Source organism: Sceloporus undulatus, chromosome 3, assembly GCF_019175285.1.
Source record: "Sceloporus undulatus isolate JIND9_A2432 ecotype Alabama chromosome 3, SceUnd_v1.1, whole genome shotgun sequence".
NCBI classification, from domain to species: domain Eukaryota; kingdom Metazoa; phylum Chordata; class Lepidosauria; order Squamata; family Phrynosomatidae; genus Sceloporus; species Sceloporus undulatus.
The window spans coordinates 117,333,832-117,343,085 of record NC_056524.1 but is presented as its reverse complement, the minus strand read 5'-3'; positions in this window follow the sequence as shown (position 1 = coordinate 117,343,085).

The following is a 9,254-nucleotide window of genomic DNA, read 5'->3' as shown; positions in this document are numbered from 1 at the left end:
CCACTTTGATTGTGGAATATAAAAGTGGGATATAAATAAAAGTTTTTAAAAAAGGTAATGGTGTCCCTAAGACTGCAAGATCTCCAACAGTGCCAGTCATCAGCTGCCCTTCTCAGGTCTTGCAAACTGAAGGCTAGGGATTCCTTGATTTATTAATCCTCTTGCAGTGCAGTCTTCCTCTGTTCCTACTGCCTTATACTTTCCCAAGCATTATCATCTTTTCCAGGGAGTCATATTCTCATGATATTTCAAAAGTATGACAAATTCAGTCCTGTCATCTTCGCTTCCAGTAGAAGTTTGGGCCCGAATTGCTCTAGGAACCATTATTCTGTCTTTTAACCAATCCATTGATTCTCTAGAATTCTCTTCTACCACCACATTTCAAATGTGTTGATTTTCTTTTTCTTAGCTTCCTTTACTGTCCAGCTTTCACATACAGAAACTGGAATACTATGACATGGATTATTCTGACTTTGGTATCTGCTGACATATTTTAGACTTTGTGCTGTATATTCCTATACTTAAGAATCTGTTTTGGTTTCTAAAAGCTTTAGCCAGTCCATGTAAGCAAAAGACCTTGTTGCAAAAACTCTGAGCTACTGCCTACAGGATTTGCCTGTTGAAACTATTCTTCCTGTGTGCAAATGAGGGAAATAGCAGGTTGAACATTTTTTGAACGAGATGAAGACTGGGTGCACATTCTGGTTCACAATCTGCATGTTGCTGGATGACTGTGACTGTTGTGTGCCTTCAAGTCATTTTCAACCTATGACAACCATAAGGTGAACCTATCATAGGGATTTATTGGCATTTTTTTCCAAAGGGGGTTTGCCATTGCCATCCTCTGAGACTGAGAGAGTGTGATTTGCCCAAGGTCACCTAGTCAGTTTTCCTGGCTGAGCAGGGATTCAAATCCTGCTCTTCAGAATCATAGTCCAATGCTCAATCCAGTTCACCATGCCAACTCTTATATGACTGTGAATTCATCCAGGAAAATATATACAGTAGAGTCTCGGTTGTCCAACATAATCGGGCGAGCCAATAGTTGGAAAACTGAAAATGCTGGATAATCCAACCTCAAAAAGTGAAGCTGGCATGAAGAGGCCTCGGCATGGGCCCAGGCCTCTCCTTCTCGGGCCTTTTCTTGTCCTGAACAGACTCTGAGGAGCCTGTTTGGGGCGAGGAAAGGCAAGCCCATCACAACTGCCATGTTTGGGGGCATATCTGGGGGGGGGGTGTCTGGTAGGGAGGGGCATCGGATAATCTGGAAAGTCGGATTACCGAGACTCTACTGTATCAGACATGATCCTTATAATCATTGGGCAGAGTGGATACAAACAATGTCTAAGATTTGGGAGAGGGAGTGCACTTTTAAAAAAAAAAAAAAGTCAGTCTGCAGGTAGATATTGTTTTGTGTGAGGGAATATACAGAAGTAGTTGCATGTCAAACATAGGGATGGAAAAAATATGTTCATTGCTCCATAGAGTTGACAGATGAGAATTGACCTAATCCACATCTCTACAAGGGACCTTTGAGTTCAAGTTTTGGGGTCTTTTTTTTTCTGGCAAGAAAGTAAGAAGGGAAGTAGAGGTGAAGAAATTTATTATATGGAAATTCCCATATGTGTTTTAGCCATCATTCTTTAGCTTGATGTGTAGATTACTGTACAATTAGCTTTTGCATTTTACATTTCCCCCAATTTTCCTCTGAAAGGAAGAAGAAGAAAAATGCATAAAATGAGTATTTCATGATAGAATACATTTGGAAATGCATAACTGTGAGAAATGACATTAAACTCTTGTATATGTGGGAGTATGTGCTATCTTAGTGGAACTTAATTATGCATAGACATGAAATATGATGCATATTGAAATTAATATTCAAATGTATAGACTAATGTTCATGCACTTCAAAGAAAAGCAGATTAATGCAGCAGGGAGACAGAACAGACTTACAAGCATACACAATAAAAAAATTAGTAAAGAGTAGAAATACGTAATCTGTCCTTTCGAAAATGATGCTGATCTGCAGGGCATGCAGTTCAGCAATGATATCTAAGAATCCTTAGTGCACTAGAATTCCTGTAGTCAGAGGGTCAATAAACAAATAAAGGAGGCCTACCACAGGGCACTTTCCCCCAAAACTTCGTGGGATTCCTTACAGCTTACCTAGAAGGGAAACAAGTTACATTTTTGTATTTTATTCTTATATTCCACACAACAAGATGAGAATAAGAAAATAAGGTTTGTCTAGGCCAATTCTTTTAAGTAGCATAAAAGACATTTGAAACAGGATTTTCTAATGGTTAGTAATGGCCTGGTACAGACGGGCCTCGTGGCACGTCTGATGACATGCTAGGGTTGCCTCAGGGTGTCTCTTATAGACGCCCCGCAACCCTAGCACGTCTTCTGTACATCAAAATGGCAGCACTCTGTACTGATGGGTGTCACCATTTTGATGTGACGGATGTCTAGCGTCCGTACGTCACGGTGCCATAATGACGTCGCGAGTGCGCCATTGGTGCACTGCAGTGTCATTATGGCAACGCAAAAAGAACATGCTTTTTCTTTTCTTTTCCTTTTTTTAAAGTCCCAATGTTGCTCTGTGTTCCAGCAGACCTTAATAAATAAATATCAAGATGAGTTATTGATTGTATCCACAATACATAGTCATAGAGATCTGATGTTATTTTAACAGACATGGATCCATCCTATGGAATCTTGGCATTTATAATTCAATGGTTAAATATTTACACATCTTCTTCTAATGCTGAAGTGCAAAGAAAACGAAGAGAGCTCTTGTACAGATATTTCTAAGTAGCTCACCAAATCTCAGGGTTTTGTAGTATGGAGTCACATCAGATAAAGTGGCATGGATATACCTTTTGTGGGGTCCACATTCAAGGATAGGTTTTTCATGAGTGGCCCCAGTGGGTTTTCTTTGTTAGTGAGGCACGGGATCTGCTCTGCCTTTTAGGGTGCATCTACATTGTAGAAATAATGCAGTTTGACACCACTTTAACTGTTATGGCTCCATACTATAGAAGCATGGCATTTGTAGTTTTGTCAGGTATCTGTACTCTTTGGCAGAGAAGACTAAAGAACTTGTAAAATTACAAATCGCTGGATTACCAGAATGGCACAAGAAAGAATGGTACCATCAGAGACTTCCATGTCATAAATGTGATGTTAGATGGTATTCTTTTTTGGTTTAGAGCCCCTGTTAAATCTGATCCTCAGTTGCTTCTCACTACAATTTTCCCTTGTAGATGACCAATACTCTCTAACATTTGTGTGTTCATGTGTTGCAAAACACATTTGAATTAGTATTTATTTTTAGGTTGCAAGACATGCATGCAGGGTTTTTTAAAAAAACTTTACTGCCATAAAATATGAATGACTACAATCTTAATTCCTTTGTGGAAACCTAGACAAGAACATTGTTGCAGAGAACTTTGTTTTAAAATAGGGGGGAAAAACCTAGTATTTGTATTGAAATGGTGAAAAGAAATAGTTGAATGAAAGTCCAAAAAATATTTTTCATAACTTTATTTATACCGTCTGGAAATTAGGTATAGTCACATAATTGGCTAGGGCACAGGTTAAAGGTTGCTATTCTAATAAAAATCTATCTCCTGCTTTAATTATGGTAAAACGGCTGCCATTCAATAATGACTTACATTGCTTAACAATGTGGGTGAGTTATAGTTGCTATGGGAACAATAATTCAGAAATTTCTGAAGAAGTAAAACTGACTCATAATTTTAACCTTTAGACGGCACAACCTGTTCTCCTGACAATATTCCTGTTCATCTTCTCCGATCCTGACAGTCCATCTCTCTACTGATTTCTATAAAACAGGATCACCCTTTAAATGTAGGAGATAACATCTCTGGCAACCATCAGCTGACACAGATTGTTCCTTGTTGCACCCCTGAAGAATTACCCAACCAAATTTTCTTTCTCAGTGATACCCATCTCAGTACTACGGACACAATCTAGGAAATGCTTTCTACACTTCAGTTTATATATAAGGATTAAAATTACAAGTGCATGCCTCTCATAAATGTAAATAATATTTTCTTTACAAGCATCTAAAACATGACAAGGGCAGCTGGAACAGCAGGATAGGCTATATATACTGTCTACCAGTGTACCACCTATTCATTTGTACTGAGTAATTTCAGACTGAAGAATGATATTTTACTTTAAAGAAAAATGATGATATCCTAGAAATATCAACATGCTTGTGAATGATAGTATAGGAAAATGGAGGAATCAATATTGCACTGAGGTCTTTTACTTGGACCAATGCTCACATTCAGTCTGAAGTGGTAAACTATTCAAAGTGGTCCAGGTCAGAACACAGCTCTGTTTCACTGCAACATATTAGTAAATCATGTCCTCTAGGTGGAATAACTAGTCTGTTTCAGCTTGTTGTCACTTCTGTACAAATTCATTTGCAAATTCATTCCATCATACTTTCTCATCAATCTGCTATTATTTTTATTTTTTTAAAAAATGTATTTGCATATGTATTTTGAATGTATTTGCCTCATGCATTTTCCTAAATGCATTCTCTCTCAGCATAAAAAATGAAACAGTAAACCATTTTTGAGCTGTTACTGCACTGTTTCTTTTAAAAGTTAGAAATAAGAAATATAAGGGTAACTTGATTTGTGCATTAGTCTAGAAAGTAGGGATCATGCTATTTTCTCTTATAGTTCATAAAGATCTGATACTTCAAGCACTGTTCTTACACACATTCACCAATGTAGGGAGTTAAATCCAAACATTATATGAAAGATTTAAGTATGCAATACTGTATATTAAAGGCCCAAATACCCTAGAGGCAAGGATCTAAGACACCAACTCCCATTTGATCTTGGAAGCAGGATCAGCACTAGGTAGTACTTTAATGGGAGACTGCCAATGGATACGAGGTGCTGTAGGCTATATTTCAGAGGAGGAAACTGGCAAAACTACCTCTCAGCATTTCTTGCCTAAGAATACACTATGAAATTAATGGGGTCACCATAAGTCAATAGAAGGTTTGAAGGTGCACACACACACACACACACACACTGCATATTGGGTCATAATCTTTACATCAATCATGTTATATGTATTCTAAGTTAATAAATGTTTATACTGGATCATTTATCAAAGCAAGTTGTCAACTTCTGGAATTCCCAGAACTAGGGTGGAAATCCTCTGTTATAGATATGACAGAAACAGTATTTCCAACAAACAAAGAAACAAAACAAAAACAAGGTCTAGTGATCTGGGGAGATGGTTCTGTTGTTTCTTTGAGTAATAGAGCTTTATGACTTCTGTGGCGCTTTGTGTATAAAACTCCACTTCAGATTTCTGGTTTCCTCAAAAGTGTCCTGAGGCTGTCCTGCTTCCTAAAGCAAACAAACATCAGTTCTTCTGTTTGATTCATGGTCTCTTTCTGTGAAGCATATTCCCCCATGATCTTTGCAAAATAACTCCAAGGCAGGTTAAGATTCAGCTCCAATGAGCCAAAGAATACCTGAGCCAATGACAAGCAACTGCATTTAGAGAAGCACATGAGAAGACATCATGTAATTCCAATACAATGTTTTAGCTTCCTTTTCTGAAGATAAAATCCAATGAACACTTCACTTGCTACCCACTATACAGATTCTATTTATTTATTTATTTATTTATTCATTCATTTATTCATTCGTTTATTGTTATTTCAGTGAGTTCTGAGTACAAATTAATATATGGACATTCAGATTTTTTTTCTTATTTTGTCATTCATTTTATGGTCCATGAAACAATTGGGTATTTGTAATTTATTATTCCCCAACTGGTAGTAGAATGGTTGCCTACATTTAAGGAATAAGGAACATAGCTAAGTAGAAGAACAAATGTTTTGTATGCAAAAGATCCCTGGTTCAAATCCTGACACCTTTTTGAAGAATCAAATATAAATGATATAAAATATATTTTCTAAAAGCCATATACCAAAGCAAGGATGGGAAAAAATGTTATCATTTATCCAGGATAGGGAGAAAAAAGTTTTACAGGAGTTGGGAAGAGCAATACAGTAGCAAGACCTATGAAATGCTGTGGTAACATAGCTGGCTAGAATGGTTGGTTGGTTGCCTGGGTCATACAGCCTTGCATCAGGGGCATGTTGGGCTAAGCTTTCTTTCCCCCCTGCATAATCATGGTTGACATCAATATTCCTCTTTTCTTGTCCTGTCCTTGTGTGAGGTATTAGATTTAGATATGGAGCAGATGTGGAGTGTGCAAACTCTAGAAATCTCTCCAAGCTATGGAGATGGGTGAGCTCTCCCTTGTCTTGGGCAGGAGATAATGTTCTTATGTTTCCTCATCTCCCTCTCTTCCCACCACCTTTTAAACCTGCCATCCTCCCTTTCATTTGTTTCTCTTCCATCTTTTTGCAGACGACACCAAATTAGGAGGAGTAGCTAATACCCCATAGGAGAGGATCAAAATTCAAAATGACCTTAGTAGATTAGAAAGTTGGTCCAAAATTATAAAAAATGAATTTCAAGAGAGAGAAATGTAAGGTACTGCACTTAGGTGAAAAAAAATGAAATGCATAGATATAGGAGGGGGGCACCTAGCTTAACACGACTATATGTGAAAGGGATCTAGGAGCTGAATATTAGTCAACAGTGTGATGGAGCAGCTAAAAAAGCCCATATGATTATAGGCTGCATCAATTGAAATATAGTGTCATGATCTATAGAAGCAATAGTGCCACTCTATTCTGTTTTGATCAGGCCTCACCTGGAATCCTGTGGCCAGTTCTGGGCACCACAGTTAAAAAAAGATGTTGATAAGCTGGAGCACATCCAGAGGAGGGCAACCAAAATGGTGAAGGGTTTGGAAAGCATGCCTTATGAGGAGAGACTTAGGGAGCTGGGTATGTTTAGCCTGGAGAAGGGACAGTTAAAAGGTGATATGATAGCTCTGTTTAAATATTTGAAGGGGTGCTATTTTGAGGCTAGAGCAAGCTTGTTTTCTGCTGCTCCAGAGAATAGGACCCAGATCAATAGATGGATGCTCTCTCAGAGTATGATGGAGTCTCCTTCTTTGGAGACAGAGGTCGGGGTGCTTTGATTGTGAGTTTCTGCATGTAGAGGGTTGGACTGGATGGCCCTTGTGGTCTATGGTATTCTATGATTCTATGATCCTCCCTCTCACCCATTTTCCATCTGCATTCAGCAGCTTTCAGCAGTGATGTAGAATGAAGATGATTAACGTGAACTCTAGTCGACTCAAGTCACTTCAATAACTTGACTTGAACTCAGGTCAGCAATAAATGATGCACAGGTTTGACTCAACTTGAGACTTGTATATTTTTAGCTACTGACTTACTGGTGTTATTCACTTTGATCAGTAGGCAAGATCCATCCTAAGAGCACAGGGCACATTTCTCCTAGGAGAACAGCAAATGAGTTAGGCAACAATCTTGAGGTGGAAGAATGCTTCTAAAGCTTTTGAAAAACTTTAGAAGGCTCCTCTGATGAGCAGTAGGGACAGATTGCTGAGCAGACCTTAGCATCTACCTCAAACCTATTGCCTAATACATTTAGCATTCCCCTCCAAGAAATGTGCACCACCTCCTTTGTTATTTTTTTCTTAAAAATTTGGTTCCTAAATGTGAAAGTTGATTTGAAACTCATCTTGAAAGCATCTTGCAATAACTTGAGACTCAACCTGAGACAGTGAAGATAGAGACTTGAGACTTGGAGTTAAAGACCTGAATACATCACAGCTCTTCATCATCTTTTTAAAAAAACAAAACAAAAACAAATCCCTATAGCACACTCCAGCTTCCTCCACTGCCCCCCCCCCAGCAAGAACAGGCATGGAGTACATGAAGGCACACAACCCGAGGGAGACAGAGACTGGAGGCGTACAGACAGCCTATCATGAAGACAAAGGTAGCAAGTGGAAAGTGACTTATCCAAGATCACCTAGAGGGTTTACATTTCCAAACAGGGATTCAAACTCTGCTCTCCAGAATCATTATCCAATGCTTTCAGCCACTATACCACATTGACCTACTATCCACCTTTATTTCCTAGGTGGAGAAAGTAGTGTTAATTTAAAGGCCTATGCTAGAGTCTTATGCATATATATCTGATTCATTTCAGTTTTGTTTTAGGCCTACCTGTGGCATGGAAACAGCTCTGGATGGCTTGACCTACACCAGGACTAGACAGGAGAAATGTGTCCCTCTTGGCTTTATGGCTGGACTTCTCAGCCATTTTCAGCACTATTAGCCAATATAGCCTTCTGGACTACTTCTCTAGGGAGGGACTTGAAGGCATTGCTTACAGTCCTCAGGGCAGACTCAAATAATGATGCTGGGGTGTGACTGTTCAACAGTCTGGCCATTGGCCTGTGAGGTCCCTCAGGGATTGGTCCTGTCCCCCATGCTGTTTAATATCTACGTGAAACTGCTGTGAGATGTCATCTGGAATTTTTGGGTTCAGCACCTAACTATGGGCCCATACAAACAGTCCAAAATAAAGCTGCTTCAGGTCACTTTGGAGGTATGCTGTTTAAATGACATACATATCTTAAGAGGCCAGAAGCTGCGCCAAAGCAGCGCTCCAGTCCTTAGGACTGGAGCATGGATTTGGCGCAGTTTCTGGCCTCTTACGATGCATGCATCATTTAAATAGCATACCTCCAAAATGACCCACCACCCCTTAGGGGATGTATGCACAGCCCCTTAGTCCAGACAAGGTAGAGGTTTTCCTGGTCAGTCCTAAAGCAAATTGGGGAATAGAGATTCAGTCTGAGCTGGATGGGGCTATCCTCTCCGTGAAAGCTCAAGTTCACAACTTGGGTGTGCTCTTGGATTCAGATGTGAGATGGATGTCCAGGTTCATATGGTGCCTAGGAATGTGTTTGTACAGTTAATACCAATTTACCAGCTGTGCTTGTTGTTTCAGAAGAAAGATCTTCTTAAAGTGGCACATGCCTTGATTACATCTTGCTTGGATTTACTGAACACACTCTACTTGGGACTGTTTTGAATACTGCTCAGAAAAATTTTGAACTTTTAAATGTATTTTAAACAGTTTTTAATTAGTTTTAAACACTATTCTAGTTTATTTGATTTTTAACTTTTATACTGGAACAGTTTAGCTGATTTCTATTTTAAATTATTGTTTTAAAATAGAAATTTGGATCCCATAGAAGGAGAAAGATGGGACATATATTTAATCTGTCTG